General features: G+C 39.6%; 1 long non-coding RNA gene across 1 annotated transcript in view; it reads left to right on the top strand.

Annotated features, from left to right (window-relative positions):
• LOC121946461 overlaps nucleotides 1–18,961 on the top strand; it is a 91,903-nt gene extending 72,942 nt beyond the window's left edge. Inside the window, exon 4 of the long non-coding RNA XR_006106023.1 lies at nucleotides 18,856–18,961. This is a non-coding gene — a long non-coding RNA (uncharacterized LOC121946461). The remainder of the gene's footprint in view (nucleotides 1–18,855) is intronic.
• The last annotated feature ends 1,255 nt before the right edge of the window (nucleotides 18,962–20,216 follow it).

Genomic DNA, 20,216 nt, shown 5'->3' with positions numbered 1-20,216 from the left:
AAGAGCATGTTGCACACATTAGATTACCAGAATAGAGGCAGGAGACAATGCAGTCAGCACAAAATACCATTTATCTGCAGCCTGATTGTAGGGATTTCAGAGACCATCCCTGGGCTGGCTGTGGATTTATTGTCTCGGTGAGTCTGACCACTGCGCTCTTAGCTGTGTAAAAGCAGCACTGCTTGTGCAGTGGCTTCTGTATATACTCTCACAGACACTTTAACACAAGTGGATATTTTGGCTTTATGTGGACGGCAGTTGTTATGTTAAAGCAAACAGTTTTAATGTTCCATAAATGGAAAATGTTTCTGTGAAGTCTTGGTTTGTTTTTTTTTCTCTCTTTTTAAACCATAGTAGTATAGGGTTCATACAAGGTGCTTGAGGTGCTTGAACTACTTGAATTTTTACACTCCTTGAAAACCTTGAAAATCAGACATTTTTTTAACTTAGTCCTCGGAAGAAGCATTTGAATCTAATTAAGAGGAGAACAGAATGATACTTTCTTTTTTTAAATAAAATTTATTAGATTTTTAGACAATTTTTTGTCTAATTTTTTTTTTACAATTTTTTTAAACGGCCATAGTTGCAATGATTTGCTACTGACATATTAGCCCAAATCAATGGTAAGCCACAGTACACAGTCAGCACAAGCAGTTGCGTGTCCGGACTGTTTTTACTGGGGTGGCCCAAGTGGGTCACTGACTTATGCAGGAGTGGCATGAAGTATGAGTGCTGCTGTGAGCTCCCATTATGGTCTCCACTGAATTTTACCTATAAACAAAAATTCTCCAAATCCAGTTCAAACTGGCTGGGCAGATAGAAAATCATAATGGGGTGGCACCTTGGGTGGCCAATCAGATTTCAGGGGTGGCCTGTACCACCCCAGGACACTCTTTAGACACGCCCCTGAGCACAAGGATGTTTGCTAGCGTGAGTCTTAAGCTCTATTTGGCAGTAAATTAGCAGCAGTTAATTAATAATAAATCGATTTTAGACCCTGGTAGCATGCTTGCTCCATTTATAAATTTGCACAGTTTTCTTGTTACAGATGGTTTCGGAGAAAAGAATTTCATCCTTGAAAACAAAAATGAGTGCTTGAAAGTCCTTGAATTTGACTCGCCCCTGTGCAAACCCTTGTACTAGCATTTGGGAAGCCTTGTTAAAAATTCGCTGAGAAAATGTTATCCATATTTGTTTTGTTGAAAGACCGATAGAGCGTAACAATGTTATCTCTTCAGTTGTATCATAATTCATATCTTTGAATTCCACTTGCAGTAACTCCATTACACTGTGCTGGGTTTGTTCTGAGTGTATTTGATCAATCTCCAAAAAAACTAAAATGCTCTAATATTAGCAGCTGGTTGAAAATCTGGCAGGCTCATAGCAGCACATGTTAAGTAACTCTGGCAACTTATGCTCGCTCGTGCACTGTGGCTGCAAGTGTATGTTCGGGCCTTCAGAGATGAAGTGTTTGGGACTGCTCTGCAGACACTGAGGCGGTAGTGCCAACACAGTAAAAACTTAATCACTTTGGCAGGCCGTGTAGTTGTGGGATTCAGTCTCACTCAACAAAACATGAAAAAGAAAACAAGCAGATTTTTACAGTACTTAACCTCTTAGTTTATTGAAAGTTCCTTCCACATGTGAACCCCCATACTGTGATGGACGTGTGAAATATAGGGAATGTCTGACTTGGTGCTTATGTGTGCTTTCAGTCAGTTTCCTCTCTCAGAAAAGCTGAAGTCCTGAATTATTGACTGAAAATAAGCTCGACAAAACCTCCCACTTCCCCTCTTTGAGAATGTTTTTTTGTGATTCCAAGGAATGTATGCAGGGCAGTAAGCGGTTACTTCACCAACAGGAAGGATGATACAAGGACATACTGTAATTATGTTCAAAGATACAGATTCAGCCCAGTTTTTACTTGTAAAACTTAAGCAATCAGTTTTGGAATCTAAAAGAATCCTCTTTTGTGGTTGTCATGTGCTATTGAAAGAGTCTGCTTTGCCCCGGCTTGTGACCACTTGTTGAAGGGGTTGGGAGTGATTTAGGGAGGGCAGCTGGATAACAGAGATTTTATTTATCTATTCTGAGAGCCCTTTATTTTTGCAAGCAGTTCTCAGCTTGCAGTTGCCGCTTTCATGACTTTGTGGCAGATTGTATGAATTGTGTGAAATGACTATGACTAAAGGGGGGGAACAGCTGAGAGTGCGATGTGTGGAAAAAAGTGAAGAAAATAGAAAATGCCAGAGATGTTAAACAGAGGGCAATCTGGATCTCTGGAAGTGTTGCTTAAAGTGCTAAATGCTGATTTCCTTTGGCTCTGTTGGAAGGGAAGGGAGGGCAAAACATTTCACAAAGGTCAGGGGTGGGACATGGGAAAAGTGTTTTCTAACATCACGTGGGTTAGATTCAACATAGTCATATTTTTCAGTTAAATGTTTTATAAAGTGTTCAGCATGTTGGATCCCTTTTCAAAGAGTATGTGACATAAGAGTCACTAGAAATAGAAACTTTTTTCTAACGCAGCCTGATTATTCGACAGTGTTTCTCACGGCTTTGTGAAGCCTCTCCAGGCATCTGAATATGTGATTGTTCTGTGCCGCTACGTGTGTGAGGATAGATATGGAGGCATTATTACCCAGGAGAGGTCAAGGGTCAAGCATTAAGCAAGCTGCCTGCTTGGATCCCTGCATCAGAGATTTCACTCTGTTGGCCCAGGAAATACTCCAGTGTCTTGTCTAAATAATCAAGGAGTCCTTCAGCGTACAAATGTGAAAACTGATAAATAAACACAAGAGACTCAGATTAAGAGGAAGTATGACTGAAAGGAGCCCACAGTGCCAAAGTGAAGATTTTTCCCTCTTAATTATAGATCAGCAGACTGGTGTTTACAGGGCCTTGCTCAGGAACAGGAATACCCTCTTGGTCCGTCACCTTTAGTCTCATTTTCTTAGTTTCATAACAATGTTGTTTGACCTTCTGCATAGGAACAGTTTGTTTTAACCTCATTCCTCTAAAAATGCAGGAAAACAATGGAACAGTCTGGGGTAGGAAGTCACATCTCACCATATCAAAAACAGATTAGAAACTTAAGAAAAGGCCAAAATACATGTATGCATGAAAACAAAAGCAGTGGCAATGAAAAACATCAAAGCACCAAAGATTTGTCTTCCAGTGTGCGCTTGACAGAAATTATTTTAGTACTGTGTCTGCTTCATGTATGTGCTAATAAAGGTCGAAACATATTTACTGAATATTTTTGCCAAATATATCTTACACGGGCTATACTGCCCCCCCCCCCCCCCCTCCATGTTTGCACATAAGCACACCTTATACAATGAACAATATTATTTTTATTAGTAGTGGTAGCAGCAGTAGTGTTTTTTTCACAGTCCTTGAGCTCTCTCTTTTATCTGATCAGACTTCCATTCTCTAAGAGTTCCTGGCTCTTGTTAGAATCTCTAAAGAGGGACAAAGTTAGAGTGAGCATTATCACACAAACTCAAAATAACTCCAGAATTCAGACAGTGCCTTATTAGGTCATGGATCCACAATGGGAAGGAAGTGAACAAAAAATATATTGACAGGCCAGTGTTCCTGTGAGTCCAGGCAGAATAACCTAAGATAGACTTTTTGCCTGTGTGCTTCACATTGACAACAAATTCTTTTTTTTTTTGGCATTCTTTAAGTTGGGTTTAGTTGTTTTTAAATAAAATCAAGTGAGACAGTGTACCAAGCACACATAGGCATCTTGTGTCATTGCCTCAGGCTTTTTAGAAGCACATCACCTGTCTTTATAACTCAATAATCACCCAATTGCTAGTGCAGCACAGTACTGAATATTTCCTTCAGATATGTCTCTTCTAATAGGATATTAAAGTTTGAATCTTTTCTCTACCTATATAAGAGTCTAGATACATAACTGTTAGACAGTAAAGTATAAGTTAAAAATAGGATGCCAGTTTAGGCTAGTTTTGCTTAAGATAGCCTGACACCCATGAACTGGTTACCAGGCAGTTAATTTTAATTAAGAAAAAAATGTTCAAAAATGATGTGAAATAAAAGAAATCTGTTTGATTAGTGCAGCGCTCCATTAACTCAGTGAGCTTTAGTGCATTTAGAGGTGGTGAAATGTTACTGTTTTGTGATGTAAACATCTTGCCTATTATTTTATTTTCTGTTGGCTTTGCTGACAGACAGCTGGCTAACAGCTGTAACGTGGACACGTAAAGCTCACTGCCCACCCTCCTGTCGTCACTGGTATGCTAGCCTTGGCCATTCTGCACCATGCACCACACAGGTGTGGTGGAAACTAGGTATTTATGCTTCTTATTCGCTCTTACTGCTGGTAACACCGTCCTGATGGCGGACTAACGGGATGCTGTTGCCATGTAAACAAGGTAGTCACCCTCCGGTTCCCCCCAGGTCACCCTGGTGAGTAAGCTGCTTCATCTTGAGCCGCAAACCCCCTTTAGCATTGTAAACTATGTTAGCACAGCTAGCCACGCTGACATGACTAGTAGGGAAAAAAGAGCTAATAGTGGTTTTGCGGCTTATATTTACTCACTGGGGCACCTGAGGGGAGACCGGAGGGTGGGCACAATATTTCCACACCAAATGAGAGACACCGCTAGCTAGCTGCCAGAACTGTGCACTGTGCCAGTGCACAGTTCATTAAACTAAAGGGTAGTGAAATTAACCTATTAAAAGATATTCATAACCAGTCCAAGATATTCTCATTCCTAGTTAAAAACAAGGCTTCTAAATTGTGAATGGAAACCACACAGAGTGTCTATTTATGGATCCACTTGGTAAAAAAGTGTCTGTCTGTTCCACAACATGCCTCACTTGTGTTTTGTTCTATTTTTGACCAGATTCTGTCCTTGAAAAGGACAAGAAAACTGACAGTCTGTGGGTGTGTGCATGCATGTGTGTGTTTGTGTGGCTGACGGACAGGGTGGGGGGTGTATGGCGTCACAAGTGCTTCGGTTTAGGAAAAGTGACACTTTGCCTTGAAAGACTCTTCGGGCCAGTTAGATAAGGAATTTAGTGGCTTTATCACAAATGCCACTATTTAATTTAAAAGGGTGAGGCACTTAGGATCTGGCACCAGTCTTTCAGTCTAGTGATAAATTTGCAAGAAAGTGGAAAAGATTGGAGCCTGAGAGCAGATTAGCAGGATACAAATATAGAAGTGACATTATAGTGGGTATTAGTCAGGTGCTCCTCTGAACAAGTGGCTGGTTCCTGATAGGCCTGAGAATGGGGCCTGACTGCAGGCTGGGGCCAGGTTTCTGGACACACTCTGGAAAGACTAATAGTATTAGTAAGTTTGGTTTCTTTATAAAGAAACACCTTAAACTCACAGATATATAATATTTGTAATGCATGAGTGAATCAATATCAATATTAGCTTTATAGCATTGTGTCAGTAAATGAGGCCATTGCATTGTAAATTGGTTAATTCTTTGTTTTGCTTTCTGACATTATTCAATTTTTTCCCGGTCACAAGTTGGCAGAAATGTGCAAGAGCGTCAGCCAAAATTCATATTGAACTGCTCTATTGTTGTTTGTACAGCAAGCATACAAACAACACTAATGCAGTGTTTGACATTACCATATTCTTGGAATAACCAGGATGCACACATTATTCAATATTGGAGCTCCAAGTAGTTATTATTCTTTATTCACGATTAATCGGCTAATTATTTTCTCAATTAATCATTTGGTCTAAATGTTTCAGAAAATTGTGGAAAAAAAGATTCTAAATTCCTAGTACCTGTGTATATTTAATTTTTTTGTTATTTATCTGACTCTCAGCACAAAACCCAGAGACATTTAGTTTACTATTACATATAACAAGGAAAAGCTTAAAATACTTACTTTGAGAAGTGTTAAATGGTAATTATGTAGCATCAAAATGGTCAGTTTCTGCCCAACAAATCATCAGATCGTTTCAGATGAAAATGTATTTAAAAACAGAAAACCTTATCATCATGTAAGACAACTGACTTTAATTCTGCATTTGCCTGTCCAGACTTGACATTTCCACATTGTTATTGCTCAAACTGCTTGGCAAACTCAGTGTAGTTCCAAATAATACACACTGCAGCAAAATATTTTCTGTAAAGGGGACCTACTGTGCTTTTTTCCCAGGTTCATACTTGTATTTGGGGTTTCTATAGTAAAAAGATGACCAAAGTCTTGCAAAGCTTCTAAACCAAAATCTTCATGTTCCAAAAGGAATATGATCCGAAACCAAAACGAATTTAACATCACTGGCAACCAAGATGATATGTTTCCCTGACATTAGCATGTAACTACATGTACGATTGTATGTAATTTAAACACTTGTAGTAGCATGCCTGGCGCAGATGATTACATAAAGAAATACATCAGGAGCTGACGCCAGCTTGTTTTAAAAGTAGAAAAAATCTTGGAAACAGAATATTCAGAACAATCTGAAGCCTGAGATTTTTGCTCACAGGGATTACTTTTACTTCATTATCTGAAACTTTTGCCCTGTTTCATATGAACATTCGACATTGTATTATATACAGCAAGGGACAAAAACTAAGGGAAAGCAGAATAGATACCCTTAAACAAGCCACCACAGTTACAACCTTAGGTTGTGTCACAAGCAATAGGCAAAATGAGAGGCTATTGTTTTATTATCATTAGACAAGATGCTCCCATCCATGCAGGCCAACCAACCAGTCAGCAGCAGTCTCTAACACAGTGACAAGGACTTATCGCCCGCAGGCCTCCCACTTGAAAACACTGCGAGTTGCTCTGGGTCTCTGCATTTCTGGTGGGGGGTTCTGTACCTCTGTGCCACCTGAGAGCCGTGTTGTTCTCAGCTGCTGCTGGTTTGTGCTTAAAGACAGACTTGGACATAAAAAGACTAGAACTACTGAAATCAAAGTGTGGTCCTTTAATTAAATGTTTAATTGAAGATATAGCCTTTTTTTACAGCATTCATAATATTCATGCAACTAATGAATATTTTTGTTGGTGATCATCGGTTATTGTTGGCCTGTTCGATGCCAGTTACGCGAAAAGTCCAAAACTGTTAAAACCCAAAGAAACTACTGCTACTTTATAGAGTAGGCCCAGTACATACACTTGTATAGAGCCATTCCTTTCTCCTGTGTGCGTCAAGTCTCTATTCATATTCACATTCATATAAACCGTCTCTGTTTATATGCTCATTCCCCTGCTTTTGACTTAAAGTGGCAAGTTCACACCTGTTCTCAGGGGATTGTTAAAAAGCACCCTAGGAAAACAGTGGAAAATGACGTAGTTGAGCATAACTGAGAAAAAGTACACTTAACAAGGAACTTATTCACAGTTTACAGAAAACAGTAATGGTACTGTGTCTAATAATATTACTAAATGAATGTTTTTTTCCCTGTAAGTGCACAGTAACACTTGTTTTCCCATTTATATTTTGTCTCTTCTCTCATTTTTTATCAGTAAGCCAGAATACCCAGAATTTCTATTTTTATTTTCCTCTGATCCTTTAAGATACATTTTTATTTTGTTACTAAACCCTCCTTTTTCCCATGTGCCCCCCCCCCCCCCCCCTTCCTCCCTCCCCCCCCCTTTTTTTTTTCTTATTGCAACAGTTGTTGTGTGTTCGTCTTGGCAGCGCTCCATAGTCTGTTTGATGTGGTTTCCAGAAGTCCTGAACTGCAGTCCCTGGCCACTCTTTCTGTCATCAGTAGACCTGCTGTCTCTTTAGCCTCCATTGACTCCTTTTAACCTCCTCCTACCTTCCTCACATCGGAGCAGCTGCTTTCCTTCCCGCTGCACATTTCTGCATGGAAATGATCTGATTCCCATTATTTGGTAGTAAACTGAATTTCGCTGTGGTCTGCATACACAAACTTACTCCTGAAAATACGGTTTGCTTTGTAGTCGTGCTACATTGCCGAACATCTTCCAGGCTCAGTTCCAGGCACTGGAGAAAAATTGAAGAAGGCTACTATTTCCCTGTTGTAAATATAAATTAGGGAAGGCTAAATTTATGGTTTGCCTTTTAAGTCATGAGCCACCCAAGACTTGCGCTTTTTTTCCATCCCAATAATATGTAAAACTAGATCAAAGTTAATCAGCTCTGTTGAACCCATTTCTACCAGCGACCTCTACACACTGTAATTTGAGTGATAGAAGAAGGGGAGGGGGGTAGAGCCAGCAAGATAGTAGCTTCAAAGCGGGCCCTGTAGAGGACAGGCAGTGACCCTATATGGGCGCCTTTCCTGCATATACCAGCACGTTTAAAGGGAAACTGATAGGCAGGTGAAATATCTGCCACTTACAGAAAAGAGGCAGGGACTAGGGAGGGCAGACAGGACAGAATGGATATGGATTGGGTCACAAGGCTGACGAGGCCTTCCTAAGGAAATGAATATTCCTTGCAAAGTACACTTGGTGACACTTAGGTCTAAGGACAAAACACAAGAGCAAAGGAAATCCATTCCTCACTTTTATTTGGCACACAAAAGCACTTGATCATAGTTTTTTTTTTTCATCACATAATACCTTACACGCTGTATTAGGCATTTTATGGTGACATTACTATAAAATATGCTGTTGTTTTGACACCATTTATTGTTTTATGATTTGTAGTACCAAGTAACAAATGTAGAAAAATCATTCTTCAATCTTCAGCTTATGTTTAAAACTGAGAGATTAATCAATCGACTTTTTTTTCATGGTCTGAAGTGTATATGTATCCACTTTCACCCGACCAGCGGAGATACGTATTATTATCGTGTGGACTTCCACTTTGTATCAGATGAAGGCGGTGCGGTGAAGGCAGAGCTAAACATGCCCAGGGGGCTGGAGTGAAACCGGTGTCTCATTTTCAGGGGCAAACAAACACATACAGGGAACAGACATGGCTGTCACATCTCCCTTAGCTCCCCCTGTCAACCCCCGAGGGCGGTGGGCAGGGGCAACCTCTGCGCTCTGGTGATGCCATGAAAATCTACAGGCAGGAGCAGAAATACATGAGCAGACATTCACAGAACACCAATATAAATACACAAACATACACCGCTGTACAAATGTTCTCAAATACAGCAAGAAAGACTCGGTGTTAGACTTTAACATCCCTCTTGAGATTACTAGTTTGACCTTCCAAGCTGAAAAGCAGCAGATTTAGTCCATAAACCTGGCTCCATTTTTAACTTTCCCAGATTGATCAGTGATTGTGCTGGCGCCGAGCAGCTGTATAGCTTTACATCAGCGAGGAGGAGGTTTAGCGGTTTTCAATAGTATTTCAGGATATCCTTGCTGCTGCTGCTGCAGTTTTTGGCAGACTAACAGCTGCCACCAGCATTAGTGTACAAGCAGACACTTCTTAATGTTCCCCAGCCCTGGCCTCATGTGTCACATGGACTCCATCCAGCCTAACCCAGTTGCCATCCGCAATGGCTGGATTGGTTGAAAGCAGTGTGAGACCAGCAATTTACAATATGCTGAAGACTATCCTTTCATTTTGGTTTAAGGTTAGAAACAATAATGTGACCAGTTCTGACGATTTGGTGGTCTCTGTTTGCCCGCAGAAGGCAAACAGAGTTGAGACACCTTTCTAATTATATGCGATTTATTATCACAGATGAAAAGTGATTTAATACTGTTTTTTTTAACAGTCTCTGGACCAAGGGAAATTAGTTACGTAGCCCTGTTGCTTATAATTTGACAACACTGCCTTGAATTCACTGAGATGTAAAATTAATTCTTGCAACTGTTTTCAATGGGACTTTCGTGTTTGCCTCACTCACTGTTAAAATCTGAGAAAAATACAAATGATTGGGCTTGGCTCAGTAACTTCATTGTGCAGGGAAAAGAAAGCCAAACTGGACGGGGTTCAGTGGTTTTAGGCCTTTTGAGGGTTTGTGTGTCAGGATTTATGTATTTAATTACACACTCATTCTACTAATGTAAGTGGAGAAAAAAGGAAAAGGGATAAAAAAAAAGCCCCATCAAGCCTATAAGCTTGTAGTTTCCCTCTTACTGAAAGTTGGCCACCGCTGCTGTTTAGCTCCCCTTGAACTGGGCTAATACTTGTCTATTCCGATTAGGATTAGTATGTGTAGCATGGGCTCAGGGACCCGGGACTCGTAATCTAATAAATCAAGATAAAAAACTCTGAGATTGGTTTACAGAGGGCTCGGATTTACTATTGGCCATCTCAGAGAAACAGGGATTAACACAGCATTTGGTGCTGTAGCTACACACTCCCAATTCTGCACATAGGGAGAAAGAGAGAGACCGCGGCAGCGAGGGAGGAAAGAAGACTTAGAGGGAGGGAGTGGAGGAGAAGGGCTGGCTAGGGCTTTATATTGCCTAACAGACAGCAAGTTAAACTCGCAGTGACAAGGTCAGGTTAGTCCTTGTACAAAAGGCTTTGTTCCATAGGCAGATTAAAGGTCTCTTTGACAGTTTTTACACTTTTGGATCATGTTGAACATGTTAGGAGTTAATCCTGTCTGTGAGGGGAAGAAGCCCCGTTGCCACACAAAGGAGAGATAGGTGCAGGGAGTGAGCATACTATGTTTAATAAAATGAACTGCACACAAAATAACTAAACACTTTTCTCATTAATGACAATGAATACATTTCTTTGCGCGCTAATGTTATGGAAAAGTTAGTAGATGATTGCCTTTTTAGTTTATTTACCTTTATTTCCCCATTGATAAAATTAGTGCAAAGAAGGCACAAGTACATCTCATATCACATAGTTTAAGGAGTAAGTAAGTGAGGGCTATGTTATTACTTTAAAAAATCATCTATGAAGTATGTTTATTGTCTATCCTGTGCATTTGGCCTGCATTTAACAAAAACAGCAGCTATGGTCTCCCACAGCCAGATACAACACATGATTACACCACTGTGTAATGTGAAGACAGTCTCACTGACTTTTCACAGCAAAGGATGCATTTTCCCATGCAGAATCTCAGAATCAGAAATGAAACTGATAATTTAAGGACACTTGGTTAGCACAATGTCCCTTTTTCACTGATAATGAAATGAGCTATGCGCTGAGATGATATGATAAGGGTGTTGGTTTTCTGCTCTCAAGACATGTTGCTCGTGTTCGCAAGCATTGATTTCATAACCATTTAATGTGAGAGAACTTACAAATATTGTAAATTTGTGTTTTTTTGTTTTTTTTTAAAATTTAGCTGGATGGTTGTTTGAAAGGATGAATTATCTGGTCATTCTGTGAATCAGAGTTTTTACCCGGTGTAAGCACAGTTTGCTGCTCACAACCTATTGAGAGATACACCTAATGGCCAGCAGCTAGTCCTTGTTTATCTCTTGTCCTTGTTTATTTCAGCATGATTATTTTTAGTGTTTTATACTGTTGTTGAGCCATGCAAGTGTCATATACCTTTTTCCACCAAAATTATCGACTGTGAGTGTTTTAAAATCAAGAAAACTGCCAAAATAAGTGAAAGACTGTTTTCTAACTGCTAGAAGACCAGTGCCGTGTGTGCAGTGCTGCAGTAGACGAGTATTCTCTATTTATTTTTTATTTTTATTAATTTTTGTCTGGTGTATCATGTTCGATTTCACTAATGGGCTGGGAAAGCAGTATGGAGGCCAGTGAAAATGTTTCAGTAATTACGTCTTTTTTACATCTCTTACTTATTCAGTCTCTCTCTCTCAAAACTTTGAACAGTGCTGGAGCACTGCTTGGACTGAGATGTGTCATATTTCCAGCGCTTCCAATCGGAGCTGATCTGAGCTGGAGCCGATAAATACCCGTGACTACTGCAGAGTCATTTGTCGCGGCAGCAAATGATGATATTAACCATTAATACAAAAGCCAGATGTTGTTGGGTTAGGGGTTTTTGTCCAGTGGGAAGGGGCCTATAGAGTCATATCCCAAAATAAAAAAAAAATAATTAAATAAGATTTTGCCTTGTAAAATGTATAATTTGGATACATATGTTGAGGAGCAGTGTTTAAGTTGATTACCTGCTTTCCCTCTCAGACCTGTCATGTGATGTAGGTGTCAGACCTTTAGTATCTTTTGTCACATTTGAGGAGAGCTTATTTTGTTTACAAAAATTGTGCACACTTTCCAATTTCAGTAGTAGTGAGACACTATATCATTAACAATATTATGGGAAGGTACATCCCTTTTTGTCACCTTTAAGTTAGTTGACACAATGCAACATGTTTCTTTTTGAAACAATGTAGCACTAAAAATGTCCAAAGACTTCTTTAATCCAAATGCATTTTAGTGATATTTAGTTACAGCAAATCAAGTATTAATAATAACTGTTAAGTATGTGTGATAATGCAGACACAAGTAAATGCAGACAGTTTCAAGGTTCAGCAGAGCCTTTGTTCTCTTGCCTGATAAAACATCCAGACAGACTTAGATTTGGGAAATTATGTATTTCTGGCAGTTATCTATCTGCTGCAGCTCCTTTTCTGCTTAGCGTTTTTCTGAGAAACAAGACTAAAATATCTCCACCTGAAATTTGAGCTCTTTCTATTTTCTCTCTGATGCTGGGGTTTCACATAAAGTTTTACATATCAAAAGTGGAATGTACTTTCATCTGCTTGCATGTCTTGTTAAGCAATATCAAACACAGGAAATTCTTTCTACATCCCCATATAAAGGTTGAAAAATCCTAGCAACATATCTCGGCTTGTGCAAAAGAGGCCTTTTCTTTTCTTTCTGAGGGAACTGTTAGCAATATCACTGGGCAATTAGCAAGGAAACGAGAGAGAAATGGAGAAGCCAATTACTTCTGCGAGTTAGCTAAAGGCCATTTTAAACTGTGTGCCCATGACATAATAATGTTTATGGTAAATATTATAGTTGGAGACAGTGAGTGCATGGCGTGAGAGGCAAGGAAAAAAAGGCATCAATCTCAGATCGAGAATAATTTATTAAGATCTGAGATGCGGCAATTACGTGGAAAGGACCAAAAAGAAAAAAAAAAGAAGAAGCCAACTCTCCAGGAACCGCATACATGATTGCAATCTTGATTAAATCCCCCTGGATCTAATGAGTTGATTTTCTGCTGTTAATATTGCATTGGCTGATGATGGATTCGTTAAGATAATGGAACGAAGCTAAAATATAAATGACTCCCTGTCAAGGAGCAGATTTTCGTCATTTTCCGTCTGACACCTCCGCCGTGGGGATTTGGTGAGGCCTTTTTGTGTTTCGAACCATCAGGATCTAGAATACTAATTGCTTATGTGTGGACGCTTCTAATGCCTCTCCTCCTCTCTACATCCCCCCACCCCTCCCTATCGTCTTGGTAAATATCTCCTCCACATCTCTACACAGAAACAAAGAGACGGAAGCAGCTTTCTTTCTTTAATGCTGCTCAACGTATCTCCCTTTTTACTACGTTAGAACAATTTTCACATAACACAACTAATTTCTATCCTGTTTGACACCCCCGGTTTGACTATCATATCACATAAAGGGGGCAGATATTTAAAGCCACTGCTATATGACACAAAAACTGCCAACAAAAAGAAAACATGTAAGCAATAGGCTTCTCATATCGACCTGTGCTTTTGAGATAAATTAATAATGTGGTCTCCCTTTGGTGCTGTGCAGAGTAGCTGAGCCAGTCTCTCTCTGTTTTAAATGGTCTGTCACTTAGGTCAACTAGAGGAGTAAAATGTCCGATGCATAGAATATTGATCGCATATCACACACGAACCACACACAACAACACGACAACAACACTACATGTATAATTTTTCTCTCAAGTGTGGCAGGAACCCTAATGCAAAAAGCATTTATAATAATCCACATGTATACTGTCGTGTGAATATACATGTATGCTGAGATAATTTGGCTGGGCAGTGTTGTTAGCCAAAAAAGGAAGTCAGTATGTTTAACAGGGTTCCCACGGTTAAGAAAACCCTGGAAAAGTCGTGGAATGAGTAAAAATGATTCAGAGTTTTAGAAAAGTCATGGAGTTTTGTTGTTTGTAATGAAATTGTCACTGTAGTTTTCCGTGGTTAGAGTCCATGTAATGCAGCTTAATGGCAAATGTATTTTCTGTAGCTGTCAATGTAACGTTGCTGTGTGTTTTACATTTTGTTTACCATCACACATGTTACTTTATGTTCTCCCAGCATTCAGTCTCTCCCTTCATGTATGCCAACTGGCTGAAATTTATGTTTGAAAAATGGTGGAAAAGTTGGGCAAGAAAAATTCTGGGTCCTTGAAAAGTCATTGAAAAGTTTTAAAATTTTGTATATGAAAATATGTGGCAACCCTGGCTAAAGTTCACACGATTTTTAATGGCTTATAAAATATCCAGTTTCCAGTTGTCTGACAAGTTTTATACCTCATGTACATGAATACATTTAGACTGTGTAGTTTGATGAACCTACTGACCAAATCCGAAACTTTTTTTATCATTATCGTAATCACCATTGTTGTCAAGTTTCATGCATATCCTGACCCTTCCTTTGTGGCGATTATGATATTGTTCCTTTTTTCTGTGCGATATTACCAGGGAACCCGTCTGATTGGGCCATCCCCGAGGGCCCTTTCTTCTGCGTGTCACTTTTTGTGTCCTTTAACATGGTTTTACTAAAAAGTCTTTTTTAATCAATCAAGAAGCAGGCAGAAAATAGGCTTTGTCATGGCTTGGCCTGGGGTCGTGTGATGCCTGCTCTGCCCGGTGACAGGTCTTCAAAAGGGATAAAAAGGAATATTTTGGGGGGAAAACGGGGGTTTCCATGGCACCGGCACTTGTTGCACATGGATCACCATTCTTTGGTTCTGCATGAGATTGAGGTTTCAAAGGGCTGGACAACAAAAATTAGGCGAGGAGGGGACAGCGGGACTGTGGAGGTAGCTGCCCTCAAGCCCCCGACTCTGTCCTCTCCTAGGGGAAAGGGAGAATAGGAGCCAGAAGTGACAGCACAAAAAGAGGCCTACTAGGTGCTGTCAAATATGCATGAGTAAATGGTCAGTTTCTCACTCTGTGGTGTGTTGAAAAAATTCAGAACGAAACACGGACTCGGAGACACAAAGTACGGACATTTTCAGTATGAAGTGTATTCTTGTTGCGGCTTCCACTTCATGTAATTAGAGGTTGTTTCATGAAGAATGAGGTCACGTAAACTTGTAAGATTCTGAGTTTATGTGTGGGAAATGAAACCAGGAAACTCAGACAATAGATTGGCAGTCATAACGGCAAAGAGGATTATTATTTTAAACTGTTCTGTTCAGTGGAGTGCCTGTTTGTGTGTTCCTGTTATTTAAATTTGTAATAAATGAGACACCATGGTGCATTGTATCAGCTTAACTTGTTTACCAACTTTAAGTTTAAAATAACTTAACTACAAGAGACTCTGGTTTGCATTAACCGTGTGAAGCGCATTATAACATGCATGCGTGCATGCAGCCGTATATTTCACACATAAATGGCTTTGAGCTATTTTCACTTGTGTAAAAATGTTGTTCATGGTGATTACCTTTTTGCCCCACCTCGAATTCCTCTAACAATTACGCATTCCTCTGTCTTTGGGAAATGGCATAGTGAGGTCAAGGTTTTTGCATGTCAGGAGTCCTTTAAGCAATTTGCAATAATTTCCATAGCATCATCTCTGCCACCTTCAATAACAAACAAGGTTACACACATGTGTTGCTCTTTACACCCAAGCAATCAGCGCTGAACGTGTTTCAGTGTTGGAGGGCTTTAGTCTGTTCACACTTGGATAAAAGAGGTCAAAAGGAGCATAAGCACATTTAGCTGCAATGTTGATCAATATTAAAGAATTTAAATATAAGTCGCACTATGATGATAGCTGATAGTATTGAAATATAAAAATATAAGATTTGGTGTGGCTGCATCTTGTTATAACTTCTGTGTATGTATGTATTTATTTAGTTCTTTCAGGTTCTCAGCAATGTGCCGCCAGCCTGTTTAAAAGGTTAAGGCAGTCGGGATATGTTCCTTGATGGGATTTTATCATGCTAGGCATGCTCTGTTTCCTGATGAATATATTAAAATTATTACTGTGCAAACAGAGTTTCTAATTACTGACCTGCTTGCCATTGTACTGTGCGTTCTGTATGCCCCCCTTCTTCTCCATGCCTTGTTTATTTATCTGCACCAGTGAATACAGAATAGTCTATGCAATGTCATTTCCATCCACATGAAAATGATTTTGAAAATGCCAATCTTGCCTATTATACAGTGTAATTACTTGTCTGCTTTTTGATTTTATCATATCTTCAGCCAGTGGGAAGATACTTGGAGAGGCTAAACATCTTAGCGGAGCTTGTCAGCTGATGATTTGCAGTGGAAAAAAAAAGAAAAAACAGTTTGCAAATGAAAGTGCTTTCTGCCACATGTACAAAGTCAATGATTATAGTTTATTGAGGGGTTTACCTACTGTGTGCAGGGGCTTCTCTTGAGATTCAGGCATTGTGTCAACTGAAAATATATGCTGTCATATCATACCTGAGCATGTAAGGTAGGGTTACTTAGACAGCACCGAACTTTTGGGTGACAGTTAAAATGATAAACCTCCAGATAAAAGACTGGAAAGAATGGAATACATTTTTCGAAAACATCTTTAAGAAAGTATGTAAGATATGGGCAGATGGAACCACCTTGACGCATTCTTACATTATGAATAAGCATTTGCATGTTACCTTTGCTTTCATTCAGCAGGTTTTTCAACTTTCACGGCCAAAAACATTACTTTTGGAGTTCATTTCGATCGTCACCGCTGTGCCTCTGACATGTCATGCAACTATTCTGTTGAGCGGGTGCATATATACTGTATGTGTATGTGCAGTGCTTAAAGTGTCACCGATTTTACTGGAGCATCTGCACTACATCATGGAAAAGGGCAACCCTGTTGTTTACTTGTCTGCCTGCAATGTTGCACAGGGGGTTGATCAGGGGAGTTGATAGGAGCTGCAATTTAAAAAGAGGACACTGCAGCTCTGAACAAAAACAATTAAAGGAAAATGAAAGACGGCCCCCAAGGGTTAAAAATAGAAAATTATCAACATGCATGCTGGAATCCACTACCCCCCACCCTCCCACACACCTTACTGGGCCTGCATTGTTATGTATGATCAGATCTGCCAGTTCTTCCTCTAAGCTCCTTGTCACATTTTGACTTAATGAAGTGCAACTTAGAAGGGAATTGGGTTCATCATGCTAGTCGCACGATGCTCCCTTGTTGTAGCAAACAGGAGTGGCATGGGACCGAAGCGCTACAGCGCGAGTCGTTATCATTCCGGTCAGTCTGTTTAACACAAAATTAAACAAAGAACTAATTAGTGCCTCATGAATTAATAACTGCACTGTTGCCGAGAAGAAGTTAGGTTGCTGAGGGGAGATATAAAATAAGTAGGAAGATCAGGTTAGAATTATTATTACTTTTTCGGGGATGCATGGGCTCTCAAGGTTAGGAAACTTTTGAGAGGATTTAAGAGTGACTCAACTGGTTCTGCCAAAGTCAGTTGCTGTCCCGATGTAACTCTGTGTCTGGGTTAATGGATGTCATATAAGACACTGCTTTTCTGCGCAGAAGAAAAAGACATATAATTGTAATCATCAACTTTATATCTCAGCTATGTATTTGATTTTAACACAGCAGGGAAAAGGAACCAGCACTATGTATTCTCTTACATTACCTACTTTCACCCTTCAGTTATCAAAGCAGTGTTTGATCCAGGAATCTTTTTTTATATCTCTATAATGTCTTTTTTTGCTGCTGCGGTTTCATGGAAAAGTGATTCATTAGTTTTTTAGTCTGAAAGACTGAGTCACCTTTAGCTAAGAAGTAGGAAGCTGCTATCAATTATTTTCATTTACACTGACAAGCTGATTTAACTTAAAAAAATCTAAGTAACTGATTGCCTTGAAAAATGTAAGTAAATATAACCATTAGTCTTAATTTAGGTTAACTTTATATGTAATTCTTAGGTACTTAATTTTGTGAATTGGTTGCAACTTAAAAATGAGTTTAATTAAATCAATATTTCTAAGTTTTAGCAACTTCAGTAAACCAGGTTTTAGGTGTCGTGTATCTGTATTCTTCTGGTTGCAAACTAATCAATCATAGATTTATTTTCTTAAAAATGTAACTAAACAGAACTCGCAGATCTCTTAGCTGTATCATTGGTAAAATCCTCTTTGTTATGATCACGTTAAGTCAGACTAACATGGTTTACTGAAGTTGCTAACACTCAGAAAACAACGGGTTAATTCCACTCGGCATTTTTAAGTTGAAACAACTTCACAAAATTAAGTAAGTACAACTAAATTTTGATTAAACATAACAATTAGATATAAAGTAAACATGAATTAAGACTAACAGTTACATTTATTTTCCTTTTTTAAGGCAATGTTGTTGTTTTTTAAAGATTATTTGAAGTGAAATCAGCTTGTTAGATTTTACAGTGTAAGTCTGATTTTAGTATTTCTGCCTGTTAGTAAATTATTACTGACAAACTGCTGAAAAATGCACAGACACAGTTAACTGTGCTCTGCGACAGCTCCCCATGCTTCAGTGGGCTTTACAAACTAAAGCTTCTCTGTTGCCCCCCTCCCTGGCCGCTAACCCCTTTCCCGCGGCTGTGATTTGGGGCCTGGGTATCTGCAGACCTTTACACTGTATATCAAAAGGACAGGAGCGAACAAAAGTACACATTTTCCTTTTGCATCATCTGGAGACTCGCTACATTATGTCAACCACCGTAGATTAGATGAGTTGGGTAAATGTATGGATTTCTTGGAGAACACGTGTGTGCATGCATATACAGCCGAATAATCAGCATCTGGGTTTTTAATGTTCCTCCTTTGCTCTCTCTCTCAGATGAAGTGAGCCCCCGTACGGAGTGACTCCCCAGGAAGAGAAAACGAGGTAGGACAAATCCCCAACATGACTGATTACTGTCCCCACCATCTCCCCTGTTCATATCTACAACAATATCAGGCATCTTCATTAATCCCCATGGATCAATGTGTCTGGGGGTTGTAAAAATTGACAAATGACTTATTAGAATCCCACCGTTTTATTTTCCAACTGATTAACTCACAGCAATGTCGTACACTATACAGGCACACTGATGTATCTGTTTTCCAAAGAGGGCTTCTCTCTCTCACTCCCTCTCTCTCTGTCTCTTTCTCTTGCTATGAGGGATCTATACAGTGTAAAATGCACCCCTAACATTGTGTATTAGAGACCCTGCCAGGATGCAACGACTCAAAACTACTAGTGCAATAAGGTGCTTTTGACATACATAAACTGCCATTTTATCAGTTTCCTGACATACATAGCTGTTGCGCAGTGCTTTGACTCACTCGCAGTATTTAATATACAAAAATACGTTAATGAGGACAAAATTATATAAGATATATACTTATATAAGCTTTTCACGGGCAGTAATAAAACATGTACTTTAACGCCATAAAGTACATAAAATTGCCAGCATGTATTCTGTGATCTATCTTGTTACGCTGCTCCGTTAATTATAACTTGATATTCTTTTATGCCTGCTTTATGTCTGGATGTTGTCGCGGCAGCATCCCACATTGTCATCTTGACAAAATAATATAATTTTTCCACTATATGGCATTTATTACTGTAACAGACATTAGACACAGACATCTAAGTACAGATGACATCCACCAAATTAACAAGAGTATAAAACCTTTTGTTGCTGATAAAAAATCTGCCTCTGTACAATTTGACTCTCGAGAGGACGCTAATGACTTGTGACTTGAAGAAACTGGGTTGCTTTTTTTTCTCTCCCTGAGATGAAACCTTCTGTGCTAATGATGTTAGCTGGTATGAGCACAATGCTGATGTGGGAGTCTGTCATGAGGATGCATACAACAGCCCTTGCCCCTGGCCTCCTAGTCAAGAGGGATCTAAACATTCAGAAGTGACACCGTGGGCTGTCTCATGTCAAGCCAGAGACCCTCACTATCACCGGGGGGTGGCATGGCCGTGAATTGAGGCGGAGGGCTACACCACACTCCTTTGTTTCTGGTGGTGTCACTCACACAACAGACACAGACACACTCCTTGCATCAATCAGAGCTCCAGATACATGCTCAGTGTACCTCCCTACAACATGATGATGACACTATCCACTGATTTCCACATTGATACAATAACTAACAGCAACAGGAGGATGAGAGCCGCAGATCGTATTCAGTGTGGCATCATTT

This window comes from Plectropomus leopardus, chromosome 8 (assembly GCF_008729295.1).
Source record: "Plectropomus leopardus isolate mb chromosome 8, YSFRI_Pleo_2.0, whole genome shotgun sequence".
Lineage (NCBI taxonomy): Eukaryota > Metazoa > Chordata > Actinopteri > Perciformes > Serranidae > Plectropomus > Plectropomus leopardus.
This window is presented reverse-complemented; position numbering and strand designations above follow the sequence as displayed.